We start from the raw sequence: 16868 nt of genomic DNA, 5'->3' as shown, positions 1-16868 counted from the left end.
GAAGGGCAGGAAAGGAGATGAGGCATTTGTTCCACATGAGCACAGGCTCCAAAAATGTCAATGAGCACAAGGTTAACGTATTTCATTGCTAATATGGTGAAGATGGCAAACAGTTGTTAGAGGAAGCAACGTGTCTGAAGTATGTATTTGGAACACAAGTGGTCAGGGGACACACAGCAAAGTCAGCTGGAGGGACTCTTACGCACACATTCGCTGCCCCGACAACGAGCGTGCAGCCCCTGTCCTCGGGACGCCCCCTCCCCCGGCCCCAGCTGGGCCTCTCCTGCTGTGGAGAAAATACTGGGCAGTGGGGAGACCATGGTCTGGCAAATCTAGTGCTCCCTTAAAATGGGTTTCTAAATTACAGCCACGAAAGTATGCTGTGCGTCTGTCATCTAGTACAACCTTGTCCCTTAGCAACGCAGCATTTAGTATCAGAGCTCCGGAGGTAGAATGACGAGCTGAGATGTGTTTAAATATATATGATACTCAATTACATACTCTCCAGAGTCCCGTTGCCATCTGAAGATGTTTAATAAGCAAACCATATTTCTTTTGCCAATGAAATGTGGCATCTTCTATTTAGGTACGTAACAGGTCCTAAAACCCGGCCGGAGAACAGAGGGCACCCATGGAGTCGAGGACCCACGGTGGTCATCACACGCAGGCTGTGATCTGGGAAAACTGAAGCCTGGGAGGATTCTCAGAAAAGGTTATGACTCTGCCACAAGCTGGAAGGCAAGAGATGATGGCTAACGTCAACCTTTCCTGGGTGTTGTTCGGCCTTCCTCTGCTGAGTCAGGCCTGTGACTTCCCAGGGGAACTGTGGGGACCCCCGAAGGGTGCCAACCCCAGGCTGCAGAAGACCCGGGCGATGGCGCAGACTCCTTGCGGACGGACTCTAGAAACCACACGCATTGATCTCCATTCCGTACAAGAGGAGCATGTTTGGTGCCCAATATTTGGTTCCACGAGCTGAAAAGTTTGGATTTTAGCTGAAATTTTAGAGACGCGTTGCATGGGATGTCATCAGCCCCATGAAGCAAATGGCTCAACACTGAGCTTGCGATCGTTCAATTGCACTTTGTCACACCTTGCACGGAGGTGTCTCTGATGAGCAGTTCACACTTGAAATAGCTCACATATCTTTCCAAAGGTCTGAGAGATTGAACTGATTCAGCGCATCACGAGAGCTTCGGCTAGTTTCCTGCAGAGCCTGGCTGAGCTCCGCCCGCCCCGAGGTGTCCCGTGCATCTCCAGCTCTATACCTGCCCGCGGGCCTCTGATCTCCATCAGAGGCCTCTGTACCATCCCTCGAGCTGGGAAGCTCAGAGTCACTCCTATTTGTTCTCCTTCATTCCTAGCCCACTAGTCCTCAGAGCCCCATGGGCCCCTGGATCAGAAACACCAGTCAGGTGCTACCCCTGACTATTCCAGGCTTCCTCCTACTCACCCAGTTTCCTGCAACAACCTACCAGCTGGGCCCCCTGCCTCCGGACTCCACCTTTCCACCCTCCGCTCTGCATGAGAGTCCTCTGTGAGACCATCTGTTGAAAGGTTTTCAAAAGACGGGATTCAAGGGATGCCTGGGTGGCCCAGGTCAAGATCCCAGGGGCCTGAGATCCTTACTCAGTGGGGAGTCTGCTTCTCCCTCTCCCTCTGCTGCTCCTCTGCTTGTGCATGCATGCACATTCTCTGTGTCAAATAAAGAAAATAAAATCTTTTTTTAAAAAAAAGATGGAATTCAAGCTCTCGAGAGGAATAGACAATATCCTTGAGCATCTGACCTCCATGCTAACTTGGCATCCCTTCCCCCACCAGGCCTCATGCCCTTCAATGAGCCAGCCCTAATGAGCTGTGCTTCAGGCTCTGGTCACGTGCATGCTTCACACCTAGCACATACCCCTGCCCCCCCACAGCCACCTGGTAAACTCACTCATCCCATGAGGCCCTCCTACAAAGCTCTCCCAACTCCCCCCAACAGCCACACCTCTCAGAGCCCTTATATAATGTTTTGTTTTCAAGTGTGTGGGTATGTGTGTCCTCTGCCAGACTCTGAGCCCCTGGGGGGTGGGCAGGGAACTCATGCCCGGGCATGCCATCTAGCACAGAGTGGAAACCATACCTGTGGCCTGGCCTAATAAATCATTCTGTCCATGCAGACTTGACCACTTCCACTAGGTTGAGACAGTGGCTGAGAAGGGAGCCCCTGAATATAAGATACCACTTACAAAGCTTTTGTGCCAGGGGTCAGACTCTGTGCCAGACACTTCCTCCATCATCTCACTGGATCCTCCCTACAACTCTGTGAAGACAGTAGTACTACATCACATTTGATAGGAAATCAGGTCCTATAGCATACAGAGCCTCGGAGAAGCCAAGTTCCCTGCCCAAGGCCCAAAGCCTGGACTCTTAGCTATTGTGCTGGCAAAGCAAGGGTTCTAGAATGCATTCTTTTATATCCAACAGGGGTGGTGTGGACTCGGCTCAAGGACAAGTGCCCTTGGGGAACTTGTCACAGTTTAAGGGGAGCAGGGGTGGGGAGGAGAAGGAGAAAAACGCTGGCTGGGCAAGAGCACTCCGAGCGTGGCTTTCACTTGAAATGGCATTCTGATTGGTTGAACCTAGTTTCTTTCCATCTGAGGTTTCATCTCTTGGTGACCAGATGCCTTGTAAGTGCCCACAGAGTCTATCCAGGGCCCTAGTGATCCAGCCAATTGACCAATCATGAAGTTGGGGTTGACAGTGGGGGTGCCCTGGGCTGTGGCTGCCAGAAGCTTCCCTAGACACTTGGTATTAAGTGACAAAAATGGCTTTGGATGGTTTAGGTGGGACCCACCTCCCAAATACATGCCATGCTGCTACTCTCCATCATCCGCAAAGGACCCTCCATCCATCTGGCCCAACGAGGGACCCGAACGTGGGTGCCGGGCAGCTCCTAGCTGGGTGTGTGCCAACCCGCCCTCTCTCCAGAGGCCCCTCCTGCAGTTTAATCATGCTCCGGATCTATTCTGGGCCACGCTCATTTCCCGTGGTGGAAATTAGGTTTTGACAGTGTTCCTTTCACATTTAATCTGTTCATTCTAATTACAGCCAGGCTCTTCAGCTCGGTGAGGACTCTTCCTGAATTAAACGGATGGTTTTGCCAGGACGCAAGGCCCCTTGAGAAGCCCCTCCCTCACCCTCTTTTTTTGCAGGAAATCATGGGATTTGTTGCTGACTCCTGCCTTTCCCCCACTGTCGCTCCACAAAGATGTGCAGGGAAGCCCCATGCTGGCGGCTGTGGCTCCCCGGGGGGACACCTAGTGGTGAGAAGGGTGAAATACAACAAAAAGGTTGAGAAATTTCTTTTTTTTTTTCAGCAGCTTTATGGAAGTAGGACGGACATACAACCACTGTATACATTTAAGGTTTACAACCTGATATTTTGATATGTACAAACTGTGAAATGATCACTGAAATCAAGCTGACTAACATACCCACTGTCTCCATATAGCTAATTTTTCTGTGTGTGTGTGTGTGTGTGTGTGGTGAGAAGACTTAATGCAGGATCTGCTCTCTTAGCAAATATCAAATATACAAAACGGCACTGTTACCTATCGTCCCCTTGCTGTACATTAGATCTCCAGAACTTACTCATCTTGCGAAAGGATAGCTCTGTACCCTCTGAGGTTAGGAATGTCCTTTTGAGTCTCTTGTTCGTCTTCATTTATTTTCGGGGGTTTGCAAATCGGATCGTTTAAGGTAGGATGCTGTATGTGGGAGCTGCCCTACATTTTTTTTAATCTGGGATTTCTAGGGAAATTGGCCTCGCTCCCCCTTTCGACTGCATTGGGTCCACGAGTCTGTATCTAAAAACAAAGCTCTTACTTTCAAAGTTCCTTATCATCATCCCCAAAAGGATTTTCAAGCACCTCTGAATTGGAGGGGTAGGGTTAGCATTTAGGGCAAAATAGAGGCAACAAGAGCGTGGGTGGGGGAGAGCCTCCGCCAGCAGGTGCGGGATGAGATTCTGGTCCCTGCTCTGCCCCACTGAACACACGCCATCAAGCAAGTCACCTCTGAGGGAACCAACGAAGATGAACTACAGGATCTTGAAGATTCTTTCCAGCTGTAAAACTGTACAAATATACAAGATGCAATGGGCTATCATTTAGACCTCTTGGGGACTTACGAGGCTAAGGGTGGCAGAAAATTGGAATCTATCCTGGTAACCTTCCTGGTATGTGAGCACTAGTTATGTGGGGCACAGGGGAATTGGCCAAAGGGTCCTCCATTCCCATTTTGCAAGCCCATTTATGAATTATTCATGCCTTACACACAGCATAGAAGGGGACGGGGGTAATTGCTGGTTTGACCTCTGAGAGGAGATAAGCTCAGGGAAGGAATGTTGTTTGCCAGAGACCGGAGAACGTGGGCTTTTCAGATCAAAAGGGACTTTACAGATTATCTAGTCTTTGCCCATCCATTTCCAGACAAAGAAAACAACATGAAGGTTGATTCCAGGGGCGGGATCCAGGTCACACAGCCAGCTTGTTGCAGAATCAGAACATCACACGGAGAGCAAAGAAAGTCATGGTATTCATGACCCACCCCATCCAGTGGTAGGAGACGGCTTTCCATGTCGGTGTTCACAAAAGGCAGAGAAGACAACACAAAACTGTGACAAATGTTAAAAGTCATTGCTCTGTGCACGCATTAGTCACAAGCAGACCTCAGATGTCCTCGAGAGAGAAGAGAGAGCCGGTGCCCAGGCAAGGGGAAAGACAACCCTGGGGAGGCTATTTATTTCCCCCATACAGAGCCTGACCGAGGATGGAGGCCCTGTCTTCCTGAATCTGGGCCAAATGACAAAACGTTCCATTTAAGATTTTTCAAATGGCGTTATTGAACACAAAGAATCACAACACCACTGGATTTTCTCCCGGAGTTTTGGCACACTGAAGAAAGGTCAACTTTCCTGGCCTCATGTCTTTTTACGGCCCTGCTCCCTGATGCCCTACTCTGCAACCTCACTGCTGGCCCTTGCTGGTCGCTGAGCCGAGCCTTGGCCTTCCTGCCTCAGCACCCGTGCACAGGCTGCTCCCCAGATCCACCTGACTCACTCCCCACCTTCTTCAAGTTTGCTCAAATGTCGTCTTTGCAGGAGGCCTTCCCTGAGCACCCTCTAATCAGGGGGCCGTCCCGCTCCTGGCTCCCTCACTTGCTCGACTTTTTGGTAGAACTCACACCACCTCCAATACCCATACTGTCACGGTCTCCCCTCCAGCGTGCAGGCTGTCCAAGGGCAAGGGCGTTGATCTGTCGTGTTCTCTCTGGAGGCCCGGGGCCTAGGACCGGGTCTAGCACATAGTAAGTGCTCGTCTCATAAATACTTTGAGGTCATGCAAGCTTTCACCTGCCTCCTGGTTTTTGTCTCTGCTTTCTTCCACCTTCGAAGTGTAACCTGTCTGCCAGACCTGCTCAGGGCCCACTCCCAACTGGAAGAGGTTCATCGGTCAAGCAAACAGGATAGTCTCCAGTTGCCTGCTTTTCGTCTGAGGAAGTGGAAAGGTTGCATGAATTGTCCCAAGTCACAGAGCCAGGACTTGAACTTGGATCTTTTGTGGACTCCCAGCCCAGGGCTCTTCCCATAGCCCCGTGTCTCTCTGTCTTGGGCTTCTCATTCCTCAAGGGGACTATCTGCCTTACAGGATGTTCCAAAAGATTAACCAAGATGGGGGAGCACGGACCCTCACTAGTGTGAGACTAGTGCCTGGTTATTTCTTTCCCTTTTGCTGGCTTCTGAGGACAAGTAATTTCAAAAAATTACATTTCTCAAAGTCTCCTGTGTTGCCTCCATCTCCAGGGCTAAGCTCCTAGCAGACACTGAAGAAATAGTTAGGGAGGTAAAGCAAATCTAAAGGGGAGGTGAGAGGCGTCTGGGTGGCTTACTCTGCTAAGCATCTGCCTTCAGCTCAGGTCATGATCCCGGGGTCCTGGGATCCAGCTCTGAGGCATCAGCGTCAGGCTCCTTGCTCAGAAGGGAGCCTGCTTCTCCCTCTGACCCTCCCCTCCACTCATACTTACTTGCACACTCTCTCTCTCAAATAAACAAAGTCTTTAAAATAAATACATGAAGGGGTGGTGGCAGGGAACCCTGCAACCCTCCACCTCACTGCCAAGGCTGACTCACAGGTTCTAGCTCCCTAGCCTGATGTCTCCACTAAAACTGAAGATGAAAATGAGCAAAGCCTCCAGGAGGTTAGGTGAGGCAACATGGGGCATATTCCATTCTTCTCAGGGGCCAGTTCATTAGCAAAGTACCTGTTTCAAAAGGCATCTTAAAGGGGCATGACTCATGATTTCATTAGAGACCAATGGAGTATTTCCTTAAGTGTGTTTTTTGATATCAAAACAAAAAAAAAAGCAGGGGTGCTCTGTGATCTCAACATAATTCATAAAACACTGGGTTTAAGGGTTATCCAACTGCATTTATGCAGGACTATAGGACTATTCAAAGCCTTGATAATGCTTCAAGACATTGTGGCTCTCCTAGATGAATGGAGGTGTACACGTGCTAAAATGTTTTCCCCATTTACTTTTTCCCCCACACAGCAGTTCTTGCAACTAGTATCCTACAGATCCCATTTTGGGGTAAAATCAGCTACAAACTTCCTTATATGAAGCCAAACTGCTGAGCCCAGACAGATTCACTGGCTCGACCAAGATCAGCAGCTGGCGAGTGGCACAACCAGGGCCAGAAACCAGTGTCCTGGGGGGTCTTCTGCGCTGTTCCCTCTATGCGGCATTGAGGCTGTGAAGGCCTTTGCCTCAGCCCAGCTCTAGGGAGAGCTCCTGCTACTTCCACTCAGCAAAATAAACTGGCATGGAGTGTAACCATTGAGACAGACTTTCCAGAGATGAAGGAAAGATGCACACATGAGTGTCTTGGTTGTAGGCATGACGGCAGCAGCACAGAGAGATCTACTCTCGCCCCAAGGGGTTGAACGGTCCCGAAAACCCCAGCCCTCGCCTTCTCCTGCCCCCACATGTTCTTGGGAACAGTTCATCACGAGCCAAGTCCGTGTCCGCCGTGGGCAGCAGACCCCAACCCCCTGAATGGCCCCCCAAAGATAGCCTTGGCCACGTCACTTCATGTAGCAAAGGGGACTTTGCAGGCATTTAGGTCAAGGGTTTTTTGTTTTGTTTTGTTCATTTTTTTTAAATTGGAGTTCAATTTGCCAACATATAGCATAACACCCAGTGCTCATCCCATCAAGTGCCCCCCTCGGTGCCCATCACCCAGTCACCCCCACCCCCCACCACCTCCCCTTCCACCACCCCTAGTTTGTTTCCCAGAGTTAGGAGTCTCTCATGTTCTGTCTCCCTTTCTGATATTTCCCACTACATTTTTTCTCCTTTCCCCTTTATTCCCTGTCACTATTTTTTATATTCTCCAAATGAATGAGACCATATGTTTGTCCTTCTCCGATTGACTTCACTCAGCATAATACCCTCCAATTCCATTCACGTTGAAGCAAATGGTGGGTATTTGTCGTTTCTAATGACTAATATTCCATTGTATGCATAAACCGAATCTTCTTTATCCATTCATCTTTCGATGGGCACCGAGGCTCCTTCCTCAGTTTGGCTATTGTGGACATGGCTGCTAGAAACATCGGGGTGCAGGTGTCCCGGTGTTTCATTGCATCTGTATCTTTGGGGTAAATCCCAAGCAGTGCAATTGCTGGGTCCTAGGGCAGGTCTATTTTTAACTCTTTGAGGAACCTCCACACAGTTTTCCAGAGTGGCTGCACCAGTTCACATTCCCACCAACAGTGCAAGAGGGCTCCCCTTTCTCCACATCCTCTCCAACATTTGTGGTTTCCCGTCTTGTTACTTGTCCCCATTCTCACTGGTGTGAGGTGGGATCTCAGTGTGGTTTTGATTTGCGGAGATCATCCTGAGCCGGGTATGCGATCACAAGGGTCCCGACCAGAGGAAGACAGAGGGAATTGGCTCCAGAGGGGGAAAGGCTCTGTGCTAATGGTAAAGATAGAGGAAGAAGCCCCAAAGTCAAGGGGTGGAAGCGGCCTCTAGAAGCTGGAAGAGGCAAGGATTCCTCCCCTGGAGCATCCGGAAGGAAGCAGACCTGTCCACGTCTCACATAGGCCAGCAAAACTGATTTTAGCCTTCTGGTCCCTAGAACTACAAGAAAACAAAGCTGTGTTGTTTTAAGAAACTACGTTTGTGTGGCTTACTAGAGCGGCAAGAGAAAATGAACCCATCCAGCTGGATGAGAACGTCCTGGCTCGCTGTGGGAAGGTTGCGCCACCCACAGGAGCGCTGGTGGCTGCCCTCCGGGGGGTGTGACAAGTCAGGTGCGCAGCTCAGTCACCCCACGCTGCTGGCAGCCACCCAGAGTTCTCCTCCGAGCATTGCCCCCTGACACAGCTTCACATGGAAGGTGGAAGGCGAGGAGTTTCCCTGTGCGGAGATAAGAACATCCGTGGCCTCCCGTGGAGTTGGTAATTTGTCCCTCTTGCAAGAAGGAGATAGTGTGGATCTGTGACACCACTCCTTCCCTGTGCGGCCTTCAGTGGTGGTTTTTCTTGGCAGGATCACAGTTTAGCCGTCGGGCAAAATGCAAGTTTAGCAAGTTAGGTCTGCCTGGGACTGGATACACTTGCTTACAAAGCATTTCAACATTTCCAGGGTGTATTTGCTCCCACATGCTCTGGAATACTTTTTGGTGTCATTATCACTCCTGCAGAGCAGGCACTGGTGCTTCATTATGGAGCAGCCCCCAAATCACATCTGAGGCCTAGGAAGTCTATTTCAGCTGCAACCATCAAAACACCACGTGGGTCGGAATGAACTTCATTTTTTTTTAAGATTTTATTTATTTATTCATGAGAGACAGAGAGAGAGAGAGGCAGAGACACAGGTGGAGGGAGAAGCAGGCTCCATGCAGGGAGCCCCGCGTGGGACTCGATCCCGGGTCTCTAGGATCATGCCCTGGGCCAAAGGCAGGCGCTAAACCACTGAGTCACCCAGGGATCCCCCAAAACGAACTTCTTACAGATCAAGGCAGCTAAAGGAAGCATCTCTGGCTCAGCTGTTCTTTTGTTCATGGAAAACAGGGATTTGGGTAACATTTACTTAAGGACGTCTTTAACCCAAGAGCCTGAGACCTGGTTTCTGAAGCACTGGAGTGATCTTCCTGTCAAACAGATCTGCTGGAGTCTCATGTGACATTTTTAGTCCCTCGAGGGCAATGAACAGAGAACATTACAGAGCCAGGCTGCCTGGGTTTGAATTCCAGCTCCACCATTTACTAGCTGTGTGACCGTAAATACTTAAACATCTCTGCCTCAGTTTCCACTTCTGTGAAAAAAGGGTGAAAAAAAAAAAACCAAAAAACACTACCTACCTCAAAGGGCTGTGGTGACCATGAGACAGGTGAGTATGTGTCAATGTCCCAACAGCTCCTGGAAAAGACATGCAATAAAGGTGGCTATTACTGTATTCTTGATGATGAGCAAAGCAGTTGCATAAAAGGTCATTCCCTGAATGACCAAGTTTCAAAATTGATAGTTTCTATAATCTTTATATTACGATCAAAAAGGCTAGCTATTGTAACAGACGATAGCCATATTTTGTTGATTTTACACAGCTGAACCTTACTTCCTGCTCTGGGCAAATCTGAAGCATGTATCCTTGCTCCACAGGCAGCTCTCCAAGGGGCACCCTCCGGGACCGAGCTTCCTTCCATTGAGTGACCCCACATCCTCCACTGTGGCTCTAAGGTTGAGCTGGGCCTTGTCTCCACTGCACCAGTCAAAGGGGGCCATGGAAAGAGTGGCAGGGGAAGTTTCATGGGGCCAGGCCTACAGGTGGGACCTCTCAAGTGACCACAGTCCTTTGACCAGAACTCAGCCTATATACCCTCCTGCAAGGGGAGCTGGCAAGTTAACAGCTAGCACTTCCTAGCACCCTTCATCAGATTTATAGGACAGGATTACATTGCCTTCAAAAAATCCCACCCCCTCCCCCACTACATCTGAATTTGGTTTTGGTTTCTAGTTGAGTTTTAGTTTCTCCCTAGCCATGGCCCACTCAAAGCTCAATATATTCCAGGGATTTCTGGGTACAGGATATGCTCTGGGTAAGGAGAAGCCCCTATATATTTCAAATTACAAACATTGATGCTTTCTCAAGGGTCTAGGATTTTATAAATGACAAGGTAGTTTTTCTCTCTTGCAAGAACATATTTTCAGTTTAATCTATCACCTTTTGATATCACCAGATTCAAGGACTTGTTAAAGTATGTCATCAAATGAATAGCTGGCTTCTATTTTATGCCAAAGAAAAAGATGCTCAGAATCTAAAGTGTGAAACATGCAAGAAATTGACATCCAGTGAGCAGGCTACAAAGTAGCTGGTGTAAAACATCTACTTCTTAAATTACAACAAAAGTTCTTAATTATCACCAACACTATCAAAGAGACTAAAAAACTGGTGAAACCAGCAAAAACACAACTTTTTCTTGACTTTATAAACCATTAGATTTATTGTATCTTTACAAATGCTTAAATTTTTAAAAATGCTACCTTCTTGTTTCTAACAGGGAGCAATAGGGATATACAGATTTGGTCATGGTTTCCGCAGAAAGCTTCACTGTGAATGGGTAACACCTTTCAGAGTGGTGATGCCCAAAGATATTACTACAAAAGACGGTCTGTTTGATGAAGGTCTAAAAATGGATATATATATTCACACCATGAGTATTAAAATGTGAATGAAGAAATAAAATAGCAAAATAATTTTTTAAAAGTTGAAATATGGGTAGAATATAAAATAAGGCAGGAAACAATAGGAAAAACTGTATCATATACTAAAATTTGGCTCCTACTGGCTAGAAATTACCAATGAAGTTTACAGAGTATTTAAGAAATTTGTAAAAAAAAAAAAAAGAAATTTGTAAAAAAAAAATAAAAATAAAAAATAAAGAAATTTGTAGAACGGTCCTAAAACTGTGTGAATAAAGTCAGTCAAACTAAAATCTAACAGAAAAGTTTCCGTATAAAACCCTGAAATCGGGGTTCCTAGTCATAAAATATGCTTTATCAGATCCCAAGTATATTTATTCATAATGAGGCTATACTGATCTAGGATTGTTAGCTTTCTGGAAATTGAATCTTACTTCAATACTGCTAGACAGACCTGACAAAACTGAAAACCAGTTAGCTAAATCTTTCCAGAACACTGTTGGCTATTAAAGTCATTCAGTACGAATGACAAATTTACTAAATCAGCAAATGTGGTAAATCCAATGAATTCATCATTAGGCAAGTTTTATTTCCACAAAATAAAATTTTGGCAAATCAACTTTCAATGCATTTACCTAAAATCCACCAACATCCACTCCATCCTTTCACAAAGGAAAGATACCTGATCACCATGGGGCACTTGGCAAAAGACCAATCATGTTTTATATGAACCGACCATAATTTACAAACAATTAATTTGTTCCTCTTGCAGCCTTGAGCTCTCCTGCATTAGTTATTATAAATGCCTCCTTCAAAGGAATGGGGGCTGTAGCTGAATCTGCAGAAATGTGAACATGACACTACTGCCAATGAGGCCAAAAATGAACCCATGTGTCACTCTTATTAGAAGATGCATGTAGCCTCGAATACTACCTGCCTTTATTAGCTTCCTAGGACTGGTGTAATGAATTACCATAACCTGGGTAAGACAATAGAAATGTATTCTTTCACAGTTCTAGAGGCTAGAAGTCCAAGGTCAAGTTGCCAGCCAGCAGGGCTGGGCTCTAATCTATCCCACGCCTTTCTCTTGGCTTCTAATCCTGCTGGCAGTCCTTGGCCTTCCTTGGCTCGAGGCTGCATAACTCTAATCTCTGTGTTAGATGATGTCCTCTCTGTGTCCTTATATCATCTTCTTTATATATACATATGTATGTATATATTTATCGCAGAGAGAGAGAGAGAGCACATGAGCAGGGGGAAGGGCAGAAGGAGAGGGAGAAAGAATCTGCAAGCAGACTCCCCACTGAGCCGGGAGCCAGACAAAGGACTCAATCTTAGAACCCTGAGATCAGGGATCCCTGGGTGGCACAGCGGTTTGGCGCCTGCCTTTGGCCCAGGGCGCGATCCTGGAGACCCGGGATCGAATCCCACATCGGGCTCCCGGTGCATGGAGCCTGCTTCTCCCTCTGCCTGTGTCTCTGCCTCTCTCTCTCTCTCTCTGTGACTATCATAAATAAAAAAAAAAATCATGAACATGAAAGAACCCTGAGATCATGACCTGAACCAAAATCAAGAGTTGGCCACTTAACTGACTGAGCCCCCTAGGTGTTCCCATCATCTTATAAGACAACAGTCATATTGGGTTAAGGGCTCCATCTTAACTAATCACATCTGCAATGACCCTATTTCCAAATAACATTAGGAATGAAGGGTTAGGACTTCAACAAATGTTTTTGGAGGACACAATTCAACCTCTAACACCACTTTTGCCCTCACTTCCCAAACACTGATGGCCAATGACCATTGTTGCAAGCAATCTCTCTCACGCCCTTTATCAGAACAATTCCAATTTGGTGTCATTTTAGTCTTTTTTAGTAAAATTGGCATAATGATTACTTAAAAGAAACATAATGGTCATGTTTCTTAAGGCTTATTGAGCAAATAAATTCACACAAAAAAAATCTAAAGTCCCAATTTGAAGATCAGAAAATTTCTCACCAACTGTTGAAGGTTAAAAAGTAAGAGTCTGGGGCACCTGGGTGACAGAGTCAGTCAAGCATCTGATTTTGGTTTCTGCTTAGGTTGTGATCTCAGGGTGGTGAGACTGAGGTCTGCATCAGGCTCTGAGCTCATCATGGAGTCTGCTTGGGATTCGCTCCCCCTTCCTTTTGCTCTGCTACTCCCCCCACTCACATGCTCTCTTTCTCTAAAATTAATGAATTAATTAATTAACTAAATTTATTGTTTATTTTTTAAAAGATTTTTATTTACTTGCTCATGAGAAATACAGAGAGAGAGGCAAAGACACAGGCAGAGGGAGAAGCAGGCTCCCCGCAGGGAGCCCAATGTGAGACTCGATCCTAGAACTCCAGGATTAAGCCCTGAGCCAAAGACAAATGCTCAACCACTGAGCCACCCAGGAGTCGCTAATTAAAAAAAAAAAAAAAAGTACAACTAGGGCAGGAGGGTATGTATGAGAGCACTGACTTCTGGAGAAAAGTCCAGGACATTAGGGTGAAAGCCAGGGTGTTCCATTAGATGTGGAACATCTAAGGTGCATACCTTAGATGCACCCTGCAGGTGCCATACCACTGACAGGAAGGACACCATTTATAATTTAGTTCTTAGTGGAAAATGTCCCTCCTCTTCTTCCTGGTAGTTAAGTGTCCGAAGAAAGAACTTGAAACAAAGACTAGAAAAGCAAATAGCACAAGAGTTAACACTGGCAAACAAAAGGCCTATCAGCTGAGAAGAAGCCAGTAAGAAGGACAAAGCCAGGCCAGAAATTGTGCACAATCCTAGTGGCAGGTTAGTCTTCTGATCCACCACAAAAGCTGGGGCCTGGCCAGAGTGTTTCAGAATCTATTTTCACAGGACAAGCTAGGTCTCAAGAGGATACAGAATGAAGAAAAATTCAAGATATGCCATGAGAGAAGAGAGCTTTCTCTCAAAAGAAAGACTGGAGGAAAGAAATCTAAGTGGCAAAGGAAGGAAGAGGGAGAAAACTAGATCAATGATATGAAACAGCCATTTTGGGTCCCTATATTTGTAACAGAAAAAGAAGGAACAGCTACCAAGGAGTTTGAGGTCAAGATAATCCAAGCAAATATCTACTGAGCACTAGCAAGATACCAAGAACTGTGTTAGAAACTCAGGATATGAATAGAAGCAGGTGTAGTATCTGGAGCTTATCAGACTTACAAGTGGTGATACTATAATTACTATATTGGAGGTATGATGAAAGGAAGTGGGAGAAGTATGCTACATATCTCCTTGGTGCCTCTCAGAAGGCATGTCTGAGCAGTTTTTATGGAATAAAAAGCATCTGCTAAAGGGAAAGAGAAGGGAGGGGTGTTCTCAGTAGATGGCAATCAGGTCAGTGTTGCTGGAACATAGACTATGAGATTGAGAGCAGCTCAGCAGGGCAGGGCCTCTGTGAAGGTCTTGGGCACCATGGGAGGGATTTTAGGCTTTGTCCTGGAGCCAGTTGGGAGCCACTGGTAAATTCTGGAGAGAAAAACATTACCTGATTTATGGGACAGAAAGATCTTTCTGGGAAAACCTCCAAATTCATTCTCCAAGGGCAGTATTACTCTCATACCAAAACCAGACAAAGACACCACAAAAACAGAAAACTATAGGTTAACATTGCTGATGAACACAGATGCAAAAATCCTCAACAAATTATTAACAAACCAAATCTAGCAATACATTAAAAGAATCATTCACTTGGCACCTGGGTGACTCAGTCAGTTAAGTGTCCAACTCTTTTAAGATTTATTTATTCATGAGACACGGGGGGGGGGGTGGCGGGCAGAGACACAGGCAGAGGGAGAAGCAGGCTCCATACAAGGAGCCTGATGCGGGACTCAACCCTGGGTCTCCAGGATCACGCCCTGGGCTGAAGGCGGTGCTAAACCAGTGAGCCACCCGGGCTGCCCTAAGTGTCCAACTCTTGATTTTGGCTCAGGCCATGATCTCAGGGTCATGAATCAAGCTCTGTGTCAGGCTTCACACTGGACATGGAGCCTGCTTAAGAGTCTCTCTCTCCCTGTCCCTTTGCTCCTCACCTCCTCCCAACTTGTTCTCTCTCTCTCTCTCTCTCTCTCTCTCAAAAATAAAAAATAAAAACTTTTTTTAAAGGATCATTCACCATGAATCAAGAGGGATTTATTCCAAGGACACAAGGATGGTTCAATATTTGCAAACTGGTCAATATGATATATCACATCAGCAAGTAAAAATTATATGATCATCTCAATAGATTCAGAAAAAGCATTTGATGAAATACAACATCAATTCATGGTAAACTCTCAACACTGTAGATTTAGAGGGAACATACCTCAACATAACAAAAAGGCCATATATGAAAAACCCACAGTTAACATCATAATGGTGAAAAGGCTTTTCCACTAAAATAAGGAACACGACAAGGATGTCCACTATCGGGAACCCTGGGTGGTGCAGCAGTTTAGCGCCTGCCTTTGGCCCAGGGCGTGATCCTGGAGACCCGGGATCGAATCCCACATCGGGCTCCCGGTGCATGGAGCCTGCTTCTCCCTCTGCCTGCCTGTGTCTCTGCCTCTCTTTCTCTCTGTGTGACTATCATAAATAAATAAAAATTTTAAAAAAAGGATGTCCATTATCACCACTTTTATTCAACACAGTATTGATATCCTAGCCATAATAATGAGACAAGAAATAGAAATAAAAGGCATCCAATTGGTAAGGAAAAAGTAGAACTGTCTCTATTTGCTGAGGACATATTATATATCAAAAATCCTAAAGGCTCCATAAAAAAAACTATTAGAACTGATAAATGAACTCAGTAGAGTTGCAGGATACAAAATTAATGCCTAGAAATTGGTAGCATTTCTATACACTAATAATGAAGTAGCATAAAGAGAAACTAGGAAAATAACCCCACTTACAATGGACCAAAAATTAAAAAATACCTAGGAGTAAGTTTAAAGAGGATATGAAAGATCTATGCTCTGAAAATTATAAGACATCGATGAAAGAAACTGAAGATGATACAAATAAAAAGATATACCATATTCATGGATTGGAAGAATTCATATTGTAAAAATGTCAAAAATACCCAAAGCAATCTATAGATTCAATGCAGTTCCCATAAAAATACTGATACCAATAGCATTTTTCACAGAACTGGAAAAATAATACTAAAATTTGTATGGAACCACAAAAGACCCTAAAGAGCCAAAACTGTATGGTGATAGGTGGTGACTACATTCATCATAGTCATGTGTAGAATTGCCAATTCACTATGATGTTCTTGAGAGAGAACAAAGCTGGAGGAATCACAATCCCAAATTTCAAGACAAACAACAACAATGTATAATCAAAACAATATGGTACTGAGGTAAAAGCAGACATATAGCTCAAGGGATCAGGATAGAGAGCCCAGAAATAAACCTATGCATAAATGTCAATTAATCTATGATAAAGGAGGCAAGAACATAAAATGGGAAAAACACAGTCTGTTCAGTGAATGGTGCTGGAAAAACTGAACAGCTACATGCAAAAGAATGACCACTTTCTCACACCACAGACAAAAATAAACTCAAAATGGATTAGCAACCTAAACGTGAGACATGAAACCAAAAATTACTAAAAGAAAACAGAGGCAGTATAATCTCTTGAACACTGGCCTTAGCAACAGATTTATGGGTAGGTCTCCTTATGCAAGGGAAACAAAAACAAAAATAAACTATTGGGACTATACCAAAATAAAAAGCTTTTGCATAGCAAAGAAAACTATCTGCAAAACTAAAAGGCAACTCACTGAATGGGAGAAGATATTTACAAATAACAGATCTGATAAGAGGTTAATCTTCAAAATATGTAAAGAACTCATACAATCCAACACCAAAGAAACACAACAATCCAATTTAAAACTGAGCAGAGAACCCAAATAGGCATTTTTGCAAAGACGACATAGAGCCTACAGATACATGAAAAGATACTCAACATTACTAATCATCAGAGAAATGCAAATCAAATCCACATGAGCTATCACTTTACTTATTCAGAATGGCTAGTATCAAAAAGAGAAGAAACCAGTATTTGTGAGGATGTAGAGAGAAAGGAGCC

General features: G+C 45.4%; 1 long non-coding RNA gene across 2 annotated transcripts in view; it reads right to left on the bottom strand.

The window, feature by feature from the left end:
- Positions 1–7335: 7335 nt before the first annotated feature.
- Positions 7336–16868, bottom strand: part of LOC129503575 (uncharacterized) — a 31426-nt gene continuing 21893 nt past the window's right edge. For both annotated transcript variants that reach the window (XR_008663195.1, XR_008663196.1), the window contains 2 exons: positions 9416–9473; positions 7336–8824 (listed from right to left, as the gene is read on the bottom strand). This is a non-coding gene — a long non-coding RNA (uncharacterized LOC129503575). The remainder of the gene's footprint in view (positions 8825–9415; positions 9474–16868) is intronic.

This window comes from Nyctereutes procyonoides, unplaced genomic scaffold (assembly GCF_905146905.1).
Source record: "Nyctereutes procyonoides isolate TBG_1078 unplaced genomic scaffold, NYPRO_anot_genome, whole genome shotgun sequence".
Taxonomy (NCBI): Eukaryota; Metazoa; Chordata; class Mammalia; order Carnivora; family Canidae; genus Nyctereutes; species Nyctereutes procyonoides.
Note: the sequence above shows the minus strand (reverse complement) of the source record. Positions and strands in the feature narration are given on the sequence as shown.